This window comes from Thalassophryne amazonica, chromosome 5 (assembly GCF_902500255.1).
Source record: "Thalassophryne amazonica chromosome 5, fThaAma1.1, whole genome shotgun sequence".
NCBI lineage: Eukaryota > Metazoa > Chordata > Actinopteri > Batrachoidiformes > Batrachoididae > Thalassophryne > Thalassophryne amazonica.
The window spans coordinates 33088873-33102669 of record NC_047107.1 but is presented as its reverse complement, the minus strand read 5'-3'; the positions used below and the strand labels follow the sequence as shown (position 1 = coordinate 33102669).

Sequence of the window (13797 nt, the reverse complement as noted above, 5' to 3'; positions counted from 1 at the left end):
AACTTGCGATCTCCGGCATGGGAGGTGGACACTCTGACCAGTCAGCTAAAAGTGAGGCCTACGACTACCACATGCACAGCGACTCCTGCTGCCCAACATCACAAAAGTTTAAAAAAAAAAAAAAAAAAAAAGCCAGTGTCTATGCATCAATAAAATTATGCTTGAATTAAAACTATTAAACAACAAATAATAGGTGGTAAATTGGATGAAGCAAGCTTTTAAAGTAAATTCCAGTACCTTACTGTCAAAACAAAAACAAAAACTCAAAAGTAGTACATTTACTCGTAAAATGCATATATTTCCATGATTTATAAAAGTGCACATGCTCTAAAGACGTTCATAAATATTCTCCATCTCTACTCTATAAGCAATGAAAAATTCCACAGAAATATAGCTGGGCATTCAAGTGGGGCTCTCTTGTCCCATCATCATGTTATAGTGGCTTGTTTATGTTGAGGGATTGTTAGGATCGTGGGTTTCTCCTCAATGACACGGACCAGCAGGTTATCAATGTACTCCTCAAGCTCACTGATCTTGGCATCCTTACTGGACAGGTCGCCTGCTGCTTCACCACGAGAGTGATCAATTCCTCCTGTGTCAGCTGACCGTAAGGTCCACTTTCCACAGTCTCTGCCATCTAGGAGGAAAAAAAAAACAAACAAAAAAAAAAAATACAGAATCAACACTTTAGGTACATATTCCTCAAAAAGTGACTGATTTTGGCTAAGTCACACAACACCTCCTCTGTTACTCATCTATTATTGTTGCAGCTGCTCATGACTCAGAAGCAACACATAATCCTTGACTCTGCAGATGCTTTATTTATTCAGATCTGGCCAAAAAAAAAATAAAGATCAAATTATGTATTTTCACTTCAGTACTTTAATACCCAGATATGGCATGTTTTGTTGCACCCCCTCTGACCAATAGTCTGGGATGGGGGATATAAAATCACGATCAGTCTCTGCGTGCACGTCTGTCACATTTTTCTTTCAACACTAACTTGTGAATGAATACCTTATCAAATTTATTCCATATTAATATGGATAATCACATGCTAGATTTCTCCACCCTATGAACTTTTGTGCCACATAGCAGTGCATCAGCCCTTTTTTGGGGGGTTACGAGTGCAAGTTGCACATGAATGCTTCAATTACTCCTGGCAGGGGTGGGAGCGGGGTGGTGCTCAGCCTTGAGCTGCCTTGTTTTGTACAGAGTGCTCAGCGTTCCTGCTCCAAACATTAAGATGACATTGCAAGGTGCTGAATCAAAAATATACACTACAGTTTAAATGTTTGGAAACACTAGATTTTCCTTTATAGTTTCCACTGTCACATTTTAAAATTACAGTAAAAAAATAATAAATGAATTAATTAAATCAATCAATCAATCAAATCAATCAATTTTTTATATAGCGCCAAATCACAACAAACAGTTGCCCCAAGGCGCTTTATATTGTAAGGCAAGGCCATACAATAATTATGTAAAACCCCAACGGTCAAAACGACCCCCTGTGAGCAAGCACTTGGCTACAGTGGGAAGGAAAAACTCCCTTTTAACAGGAAGAAACCTCCAGCAGAACCAGGCTCAGGGAGGGGCAGTCTTCTGCTGGGACTGGTTGGGGCTGAGGAGAGAAACAGGAAAAAGACATGCTGTGGAGGGGAGCAGAGATCGATCACTAATGGTTAAAGGCAGAGTGGTGCATACAGAGCAAAAAGAGAAAGAAACAGTGCATCATGGGAACCCCCCAGCAGTCTACGTCTATAGCAGCATAACTAAGGGATGGTTCAGGGTCACCTGATCCAGCCCTAACTATAAGCTTTAGCAAAAAGGAAAGTTTTAAGCCTAATCTTAAAAGTAGAGAGGGTGTCTGTCTCCCTGATCTGAATTGGGAGCTGGTTCCACAGAGGAGCCTGAAAGCTGAAGGTCTGCCTCCCATTCTACTCTTACAAACCCTAGGAACTACAAGTAAGCCTGCAGTCTGAGAGCGAAGCGCTCTATTGGGGTGATATGGTACTACGAGGTCCCTAAGATAAGATGGGACCTGATTATTCAAAACCTTATAAGAAGAAGAATTTTAAATTCTATTCTAGAATTAACAGGAAGCCAATGAAGAGAGGCCAATATGGGTAGATATGCTCTCTCCTTCTAGCCCCCGTTAGTACTCTAGCTGCCAGCATTTTGAATTAACTGAAGGCTTTTTAGGGAACTTTTAGGACAACCTGATAATAATGAATTACAATAGTCCAGCCTAGAGGAAATAAATGCATGAATTAGTTTTTCAGCATCACTCTGAGACAAGACCTTTCTGATTTTAGAGATATTGCGTAAATGCAAAAGCAGTCCTACATATTTGTTTAATATGCGCTTTGAATGACATATCCTGATCAAAAATGACTCCAAGATTTCTCACAGTATTACTAGAGGTCAGGGTAATGCCATCCAGAGTAAGGATCTGGTTAGACACCATGTTTCTAAGATTTGTGGGGCCAAGTACAATAACTTCAGTTTTATCTGAGTTTAAAAGCAGGAAATTAGAGGTCATCCATGTCTTTATGTCTGTAAGACAATCCTGCAGTTTAGCTAATTGGTGTGTGTCCTCTGGCTTCATGGATAGATAAAGCTGGGTATCATCTGCGTACAATGAAAATTTAAGCAATACCGTCTAATAATACTGCCTAAGGGAAGCATGTATAAAGTGAATAAAATTGGTCCTAGCACAGAACCTTGTGGAACTCCATAATTAACTTTAGTCTGTGAAGAAGATTCCCCATTTACATGAACAAATTGTAATCTATTAGACAAATATGATTCAAACCACCGCAGCGCAGTGCCTTTAATACCTATGGCATGCTCTAATCTCTGTAATAAAATTTTATGGTCAACAGTATCAAAAGCAGCACTGAGGTCTAACAGAACAAGCACAGAGATGAGTCCACTGTCCGAGGCCATAAGAAGATCATTTGTAACCTTCACTAATGCCGTTTCTGTACTATGATGAATTCTAAAACCTGACTGAAACTCTTCAAATAGACCATTCCTCTGCAGATGATCAGTTAGCTGTTTTACAACACTACCCTTTCAAGAATTTTGAGAGAAAAGGAAGGTTGGAGATTGGCCTATAATTAGCTAAGATAGCTGGGTCAAGTGATGGCTTTTTAAGTAATGGTTTAATTACTGCCACCTTAAAAGCCTGTGGTACATAGCCAACTAACAAAGATAGATTGATCATATTTAAGATCGAAGCATTAAATAATGGTAGGGCTTCCTTGAGCAGCCTGGTAGGAATGGGGTCTAATAAACATGTTGATGGTTTGGATGAAGTAACTAATGAAAATAACTCAGACAGAACAATCGGAGAGAAAGAGTCTAACCAAATACCGGCATCACTGAAAGCAGCCAAAGATAACGATACGTCTTTGGGATGGTTATGAGTAATTTTTTCTCTAATAGTTAAAATTTTGTTAGCAAAGAAAGTCATGAAGTCATTACTAGTTAAAGTTAATGGAATACTCAGCTCAATAGAGCTCTGACTCTGTCAGCCTGGCTACAGTGCTGAAAAGAATCTGGGGTTGTTCTTATTTTCTTCAATTAGTGAGTAGAAAGATGTCCTAGCTTTATGGAGGGCTTTTTTTAGAGCAACAGACTCTTTTTCCAGGCTAAGTGAAGATCTTCTAAATTAGTGAGACGCCATTTCCTCTCCAACTTACGGGTTATCTGCTTTAAGCTATGAGTTTGTGAGTTATACCACGGAGTCAGGCACTTCTGATTTAAAGCTCTCTTTTTCAGAGGAGCTACAGCATCCAAAGTTGTCTTCAATGAGGATGTAAAACTATTGACGAGATACTCTATCTCACTTACAGAGTTTAGGTAGCTACTCTGCACTGTGTTGGTATATGGCATTAGAGAACATAAAAAGGAATCATATCCTTAAACCTAGTTACAGCGCTTTCTGAAAGACTTCTAGTGTAATGAAACTTATTCGCCACTGCTGGGTAGTCCATCAGAGTAAATGTAAATGTTATTAAGAAATGATCAGACAGAAGGGAGTTTTCAGGGAATACTGTTAAGTCTTCTATTTCCATACCATAAGTCAGAACAAGATCTAAGATATGATTAAAGTGGTGGGTGGACTCATTTACTTTTTGAGCAAAGCCAATAGAGTCTAATAATAGATTAAATGCAGTGTTGAGGCTGTCATTCTCAGCATCTGTGTGGATGTTAAAATCGCCCACTATAATTATCTTATCTGAGCTAAGCACTAAGTCAGACAAAAGGTCTGAAAATTCACAGAGAAACTCACAGTAACAACCAGGTGGAGGATAGATAATAACAAATAAAACTGGTTATTGGGACTTCCAATTTGGATGGACAAGACTAAGAGTCAAGCTTTCAAATGAATTAAAGCTCTGTCTGGGTTTTTGATTAATTAATAAGCTGGAATGGAAGATTGCTGCTAATCCTCCGCCCCGGCCCGTGCTACGAGCATTCTGACAGTTAGTGTGACTCGGGGGTGTTGACTCATTTAAACTAACATATTCATCCTGCTGTAACCAGGTTTCTGTAAGGCAGAATAAATCAATATGTTGATCAATTATTACATCATTTACCAACAGGGACTTAGAAGAGAGAGACCTAATGTTTAATAGACCACATTTAACTGTTTTAGTCTGTGGTGCAGTTGAAGGTGCTATATTATTTTTTCTTTTTGAATTTTTATGCTTAAATAGATTTTTGCTGGTTATTGGTGGTCTGGGAGCAGACACCGTCTCTACGGGATGGGGTAATGAGGGGATGGCAGGGGGAGAGAAGCTGCAGAGAGGTGTGTAAGACTACAACTCTGCTTCCTGGTCCCAACCCTGGATAGTCACGGTTTGGAGGATTTAAGAAAATTGGCCAGATTTCTAGAAATGAGAGCTGCTCCATCCAAAGTGGGATGGATGCCGTCTCTCCTAACAAGACCAGGTTTTCCCCAGAAGCTTTGCCAATTATCTATGAAGCCCACCTCATTTTTTGGACACCACTCAGACAGCCAGCAATTCAAGGAGAACATGCGGCTAAACATGTCACTCCCGTCCGATTGGGGAGGGGCCCAGAGAAAACTACAGAGTCCGACATTGTTTTTGCAAAGTTACACACCGATTTAATGTTAATTTTAGTGACCTCCGATTGGCGTAACCGGGTGTCATTACTGCCGACGTGAATTACAATCTTACCAAATTTACGCTTAGCCTTAGCCAGCAGTTTCAAATTTCCTTCAATGTCGCCTGCTCTGGCCCCCGGAAGACAATTGACTATGGTTGCTGGTGTTGCTAACTTCACATTTCTCAAAACAGAGTCGCCAATAACCAGAATTTGATCCTCGGCGGGTGTGTCGTCGAGTGGGGAAAACGGTTAGAAATGTGAACGGGTTGGCGGTGTACACGGGGCTTCTGTTTAGAACTACGCTTCCTCCTCACAGTCACCCAGTCGGCCTGCTTTCCCGGCTGCTCGGAATCTGCCAGGGGGTAACTAACGGCGGCTAAGCTACCTTGGTAAATAAAATAAATAAAGTGCTCAAGCAAAACTCTCATATTCTAGACCTTTGAAGTAACCACTTCATGATGTACCACATTTCTGAATAAATAAATAAATAATAGAAGTGATCAAAATTTAACTTGGGGAAAGACATTCATATATAATATATGAATATATTATTTATGTCTGAGTGTTTAGTCATGTAATACATGCAGCATTGCCCTGGGTGGCCACCAGACCTAGATTTTGGAAATTAAATGCACGACCAACAAGCTCACGACAAGCTACATGCAAATTCAGCTATATCTGCTCTTAATTTTCCATCACACACGTTATTTTCCCTACAACAAACTCAGGCATGTCCAGCAGATGGCAGAAACATGTATAAGAATAGAGAGTTAATGATTTTTATCACTTTTTCCCTTATTATATGGAATTTTTAAATTAGTGAGTTACAAGATGATCGAATTGATTGCTTTTGAGTTCTTGTGTTTACAACATGGAGGTTATCAAGTTAGGTCTGGGAGCATGCGCTGGTGTCACATGTACCACACCACAGAACCACCTTTAGTCCTGGATAGCAACCACACAGTCAGACAACCAGTGCATCCCCACCTCTCAGAAGTAACCATGTATCTGCTGCAGCCAAATGAAACACAGGCGTCACTGTTAAAATCTTAGCCAGAGGGAAGAAATGGTTTGAGAGAGGGGTGAAGGAGGCATTCTATGTGAAACAGTTGAAACCCAGCCTTAACCGGGGAGGGGTCTGAGACGCGCTTTGTCCCCTGTTTACAATGGGGTACTCAGATCAAAGCAGTTTCAGTCTTTTGTTCATGGTAATGAATCATCAGGAGAGGCGTCAGTCCCATCATTAGGAGGGACAGCTACCCTGTCATTAGGAGGGTGCTAACTAGAGCACAATATGTGCTAATTAAAGCAATTGTTTAATCACTAGCCAATTGCAGTCTGCCTCTCGGTAGGAGACGTCTGGTTAGGTTTAAAACTCCAGCTTTTGTGGCTTCTGTTTGTTTTTCTCGACAAGGGTCAGACAGAAGTCAGACTACCAGAGCAAGAATTTTAGCTGAGGAAGCTTCTGCGATTTGAAGCGAAATGTCCTCGCATCAAGCAACCCAGTCCAGTCGAAGATTCAAGCTTCTCTACTATGGAAACCACCTGGACAACTGAGAGCCTACACAGAAACATCACACTCAAACTGCGTGTATCGCCGATCTTGCTGAAAGTCCATAGCTCCGGAAAAGAGGATTTCAGACTTTCACTAAATAAGTGCTCTGCAGGACCACTGACCTGAATAAATTTGTATCAAAGAGCAGGACTAATGAATTTATCCTGAAAGGGTTAAAATAAAATGATTAATGTTACCTTCCCACCACACAATAGACATCCTCATCTATAGACATCCTCTGTGTACGTGTGTGTGTGTGTGCGCGCGTGTGTATGGCTTTGATCACTCGAAAACCGGGGAGAACTGACATTTGCCATTTGGTATGCTTATGTAATTTGGCTCAAGGATGAATACTGTGAAAACGGGAAGTTTGTAGGTGTGTAAAAATAAAAGCACCTACTTACAGCAGAATGCAGAAAAGACAAAAAGCTGTGCGTTTGTGCATATAACTTTGATCACGGACAAACTGTGGAGGGCTGACATTTGCCATTTGGTATGCTTATGAATTCTGGGTCAAAGATGAACACAACCAAAACAGAACATTGACAGAACAAATATTTTAGAGAAACTAAGGATATTAGCTAACAACACTGAACAATGGACGTTGATAATTTATTCTGGACTCATGCGTCATTCCAGCAGGGGGTGGCAAATCATCTATATATTAAAAGTGTGTGTGTGGGGGGGGGGGGGGGGGGGGGCGGACGTTAAGGTCATCCATCTTGCTACACGTGCGTGATTGATTTTATTTAATAAGTTCAATGTAAGAACATAATATAATTGTAAATATGTAAAAAAATACATGGTGTGTCAATTATTGTGTAAATCACTTATATACATGAGGGAGAGTTCCCATGGGAGAAAAAAGCTTTTCAACCAACCATCCCTCATTCTCAAGACCAGGCACCTATTTTATAGATATTAGATATACCTTAGTATACACTAGTACAGTTCTACTTTAGAATTGGAATATATTATAGAAGACACACCTTACTGAATTTTCATGGCCTTCACAAGAAAATGAAAAAACACTTATTTCCATTGTGGACCATTTAAAAATCAATTGACAAAATAGAAGCAATAATAAAAAAACTGATATAATAATAATATAATAGTGTGTACACAATAACAAGAACCTAAACAATTTATAAATACATTAAGACAGTAAATTAACAGGAAATAAAAGCATGAGTAGTTCTTCTAAAACCTATTGAGAGCAAAGGTTCTAAAAACATTCTGGACTCTCACCCCATTCCAACTCATTATAGAAACTTTGCATAATTTAATACCTCATGTACCTATGAAACACTACCCAATCTAGAGCCCGTGGATCCCCACCGGCATCACACTAGTCTTGTTTAATACCAAAAAAAAAAAAAACAACCAAGGATTTGAAGTTATAAAGTTAGATCATCAGCATTGTTCCATTTCATATTTGTTTTTGTTTTATTTTTAACTTTCATGACTTTGACAAAGGCTATTTTTATTCAGTGATATGGCTTATATTGCAATTTAATAAAACAATATTTTATTTTAAAACACTGTAAAACTTTGGAACCCCATTTTTACTTTTCCTTCAGGACAACAGGCAAAATGGAAAGTAAGGTTAAAAAACAAACAACAACAAAAAAAAAGTAGGGATATTACCCTAATCCCCCCTCTTTTGTAATCCAAATATGATCACATTAATGATAAATGGTAAATGGACTGCATTTATATAGCGCTTTTCCATCTGCATCAGGCGCTCAAAGTGCTTTATAAATAATGCCTCACATTCACCCCGATGTCAGGGTGCTGCCATACAAGGTGCTCACTACACACCGGGAGCAAAATCTTCCTTGACCAAAATACTATCACAGAAGACATTTTTTAGTGTACATTTAATTTGGGATTTTTTTGGGGTCTGTGTGTGCATGTGGAAAGCGCCTTTTATTTGACACACTTGTAGCTATCACATCCATCAGCTGCACCTCCTGTCAAATGTTTTATAACATATAAACTTGCCGTCACATGTTCTTTTGGTTGTGTCCAGATGTCAAAGAGCTCAGTAAAAGTGCAGAGAAGAAAACTGTTTTCTTGGATCCTGACAGCGGTCACATGACCTTTTTTCCTCCCAATCTCTGAAGTCATAGTCATAGAATGTCCTGTAAAATGTGGTTAATGTCACTGGTATGATGTCAATATATAATTTCTCTGTGTGGTTGCGTCCTGCACACATGAATGAACCACAGCTGCACGTTCGGTTGCTGAGATACTGTATATTGATGCAGCTAAACTTTAAGCAAAAATTAAAATACAATGAAGAGTTTCTTTTTTGAAAACTGACCAGAGCAGTGCATAAACACCACAGCTGCCTGCAGCGAATGCGTGTGGGGCAGAGGAATTTCTGAGCTTAATTAGTGATTGCTGCACTCTAGTCAATGCACATATCGATAAATTGCTTGAGATTTGGTGCGATCATCCCACCATGAGAACACATCCCTGAAAAATACCAGTATTAAACATTAATCTGTACAATTTTTAAGATTTGGTTGAGTTAATTCAGAACTCTACTGCAGGTGCCCTACTCATACCAATGTATTTCCTTTTCAGCAATCTGTAGAAATCAGGATTTCCCCTCATGTGACAATTGTGAAAGTTGAGTGCAGCACTCAGAAACGTGATGTCTACCAATGTTTTAATTGAGCTACACTTGTGAAAAGTGAATTTGTCTAATAGAAAACACTATATCCTCCTGACTACCAGGACATAATATATATGTGATCAGTTCCTTCATGACTTCGGCGAGCGGCATCAGACTGAGTAAGTGAGCAGTGAGCGAGGGGCGAGCAAGTTGTCACTGCTAGCGGCAGTGCGGAATCCGCCATCCAGGTGTGTGTCGGCATTGTAGGCACATCCCGGCCCTCGGTCCCTCAGTGGCTGGCGACCCAGCCTGCGGTAGCAGTGACAGCGTTGGAGGTCCAGTTGGGCCTCACGGCAGCGGCATAGCACATACAGACCGTCCGCGGAGGCCCAGCTTGGCCTCGCGTCAATGCTTGGAGCCAGAAAGTTATGTTGGATCCAAATAGGCTAGGACCAAAAGTTATATTGGATCGGTTCCCACTGACTAATAGCATTAGAGCTTACTGCCAACAGCTAGCCAATCAGAGCGCGGCATACGAAGGTCAGGAACTAGGGCAGTCACAATTATTACAATATTCGCCAATCACGATTATTTTTCATATTCGCGATTACCGTGAATTATTTATTTTATCCACAAAGCATAAAACGACTCAGAATCTGACGTCATTGTGCTGCAGCCTCACTCACTCTGTTTCGCTCTCGTCTTAAGGCAGGACAATAACATGGAGGGTGAGGAGCAATCCGTCCTGCCGTTTGGATAAGACGGCCTATTAAAACAGTGACTGTCTTCTTCAAAAGCCGTCAAAAATGCGGAGTTTACTGAAGGAGCTGTCGGTGTGTGTGTGCGCGCGGAGTCATCAGGCTGCGAGGGGTGAGGTGGGGGAGGGAGATTCCTGAATGGAGGCACGACATGTTACAGTCTGAAAACCATCAGTGCACGCAACGAGCGCGGAGCAGAGAGAGGATTTTAACCCGAGTGAACATGTTAAAAAAACAAAACCAAAACCTGGAGCTGCCTTTACTTCTCTCTGAACTTTCTCTCCCGGTGTGATTCTGCCACTAAGAAGGTACACAAGCACGCTACTGACGTTTTAGAAGCATTCATCGCATCAGAATCAATCATATGCTGTTCACAACAAAATTAATTGATCTAATTTACTTGACTCTTTGTTGTTTGCTTAATTTGGGAGGGGGGTGGAGAACATAATTGATGGATGGCAAGTCGTCCAACATAGAGAAATACTGGATGAAGAAAAGTTATATTGGACGAGACCAGTGGATCCTCTGCTCAAACCCTTGTCAGGCTGGAAAATCACTAAGGGCCCTTGGGCAAGGTCCTTAATCCCCAAGTTGCCCCCGGTGTGTAGTGAGTGCCTTGCATGGCAGCACCATAACAGTGGTATGTGTGAATGAGCGTTATCATTGTAAAGCGCTTTGAGCTTCTGATTCAGATGGAAAGGTGGTCTGTATATATGCAGTCCATTTACCATTATGCTTTTAACATGGATTTTATGTACAATCACACTTTCAAAGCTTTAACAAAGCTGAAGAAACCCAAACGAAAACCCAGAGGAAATATTATCCACCCTCTGGACCCTACAAGTAAAATACCTTTATTTTTCCAGCTGTACTATCACGGATGTTTATATCTTTGAAGGCTGTGGTGCTGGTGGGAGGCTGGTTCTCCACCGTGTTCATGGGCTTCACAGGATGAGGCCTGTGAAAAGAATGGACAGATTATTACAGAGCCGGTCAAACTGATAACATTAACACTGTCCTGGTAAGAACAATAACAAAACTGATGAGAGTGGAAAAAGAAGTATGGCGCTACCTTCCAAAACAACTGCTTTATTTCTTCATTCCACTGTGATCCAAGTGCTATTTTAATTAAATTTTACATGATGGAAGTCGGTGATTAAAATGATAAATAATAATAAATCACAATTTCTTGATGATCAGAGCCAAACCAAAACCAGCCTTCAAATAGATCAATCAAAAACCAACAGCAATACGTATATGTGAACATAACTTCACAAATGCATGACTTATAAGTAGCTTTTCCAGTCTCACCTGCGTGGAGTTGATGCTAACACACCTCCACTGCTATTCTGAGCACTGACAGGCTGAACCTCAGACGGTGACACCCATACTTGTAAAGGAGTCTTTCCCACAGACAAAATATCTGACTGAGATGCCGAGTTCTCCATAACTATGGGAAGTGTCACTGGAGTGGTTAAAACAGGGGATTCGAGGGAGGAAGAAGGTACAGCAAAAGGATCAGCTCCAAATAGATCTTTTTCCCTGTAAAGTCTGGTTTGCATGTTGCATCTGCTGGAGACTGCAGTTCTTTTGCGAGGTCTTGATTGGCAGTGCTTGATTTCTCTTTGTATGCTGGTTCTTTAGAAAGGTTGGCACCTGTTTTATGTGATTGAGGCACTGATGGGAGAGGCAGCTTTCTTCTCTGTGAATTCTGTCTTTGAAAAGCAGGACTGTGTTGATTTGAAACATCTTTTTGCTGTACTCTTGTTTGGTTGAGTCACTGCCGGACAAATTAGCAAAAGGATTGGCTGGACTGTCTTGAGCAAAGATTTTGTCAAGATCAAAGGCTGTCATTCCCTGATCTTCAGGTTTCTGCTCTTTGTTTGCATTACTACTAAATGGGTCATTTATGTCTTGGTGCGGTGTCATTTGTGCCCAAGGGTCTTTGGAAAGGAGGTCACTCGTGGGGAATGGGTCAAACTTTGGTTGCCACCCATTTCTGTCCACATCTGACCTGAAGTCAGAAGCTACTGGTGTTATGTCAAACTCATTATAATTTACCAGTTCACTTGCTCTTGTTCTGGGTTTGGCAATGGGAACATCTTCGGAGACAGTGTCCTGCACTTGTCTTTGGTGCTGTGACAGAGCTACAGCATCACCAGTTCGGCTATTTGGTTTGGAAATCTGTGTTTTGGTAAGTGATGGGTGCACCTTACTTTCTCCATCTCCAGCTACTACAAAAACATCTTTGCTTGATGTGTCAGTGATTACAGTTTCCTGGATTGCAGAGAGACTGGGCTTCGTGATAATTGGCCGAGGATGTGTAGAGCCCTGAAAAAGCCTTTCACTGGAAGCTGTGACTGGTCCATGGTGTGCAGAAGCACCTTTCTTAGCGGAAGCTGGTGAAGGCTCTTTTTTTAGTGACGCAGATTTGGTATCCTGAGGTCGTGTTTGACGTTGACTAAAAGGTGAGGTATCCGGTGGCTGAAAAGACTGAAGATTTGGTTCAGGCTCCTCTGGGCCATCCACGCTCATCTCTGGACCCACTAATTCAGGTTGGCTGTCCCGATGTCTCTGATTCACCTCTGCAATTATGTGGTCCCACTTAGCATGCCCTTGTACTCCATGTCTCTTCTGTGGAAAGAGAGTTTCATAATTGGGGAGAGGCGCCGACCCTGTCTCAATATATGCAGGATTCTTGGTCTCAGTGACAGGGATCTGCTCACTTCCTGGAGAGGAACGCCATGAGCTTTGGCCCATCTGTGTAGAAAGTTGAGTTTGACTGCCATGTTGAGGATAAGAGGGTGGCAGGAGGGGTCTTTGCTTCTTGTCAGACATGGTGGGTGAAGATCCAGCAGATGACGAATTCTCTGTGCTGCCACTCAGGGAACCAGACCTTTGGCTAATGACTGGTGGAGCCAATGAAAGGTGAAGACTGGAGAAGTTATCAGAAGAGTCAGAAGGGACACTAGAGAGGGTGGATTCAGAAGTGGCTTGGGAAGGATACTGTTGATTGGGGGATTGGCTGTCAGTGGGCTCAGACATCAGAGATTGAGCAAATCTGCCAAGGAGTGGAAACAAAGGCCTACAGGTCAGTGTGACCAAAAACGTATCTATAATGTGAACCAAAGTACAACCCACCACCATTTTAAATAGATACTCAGAGCAACAAATTTCCAATTCTCCAAACTTATCTCTGAGAATACAGTGAAAAAAGAAAACAAACTTTGTTTCACAGACATAGAACCTTTCTTGACAATCCCACATGCTACAGCTAAGTTAAAAAACAAACAAGACAGATCAGTTTCAGAAAATTGTCTCAAATAATTTGAAAGTATCAAACTGAGACTACCACCGATCAAATACTCATGAAAGTAAGCACCACTGCAACCTCACTGACAATAGCAACTTATACATCATGATCTGCTTACCATTATGATCCAAATGGGAAAGCCAGTCCAAAATTACCATTTCAAATAAATAAAAAAAAAAAAATCTAAAAATAAACAAGCAGTCACAACACACAAAAGTTCCACTGGAAGACTGCCACTCTGTGTGAACTCGGTACATTCAACAACTTGAGCTACACTGTCCTGTACACAAACCACACCCAGATTCTTAACAGAACAGTGAGGGAACTGGCCAAACAGGTCAAACGTCTTTAAATGGAATTCAGTGTTGGAAATTCAAAACACTGAAAGAGTCACATTACTCAA

The 13797-nt window shown here is 41.1% G+C and overlaps 1 pseudogene; it reads right to left on the bottom strand.

Moving 5' to 3' along the window:
• Positions 1–360: 360 nt before the first annotated feature.
• Positions 361–13504, bottom strand: LOC117510289 (annotated as a pseudogene).
• Positions 13505–13797: the final 293 nt, after the last annotated feature.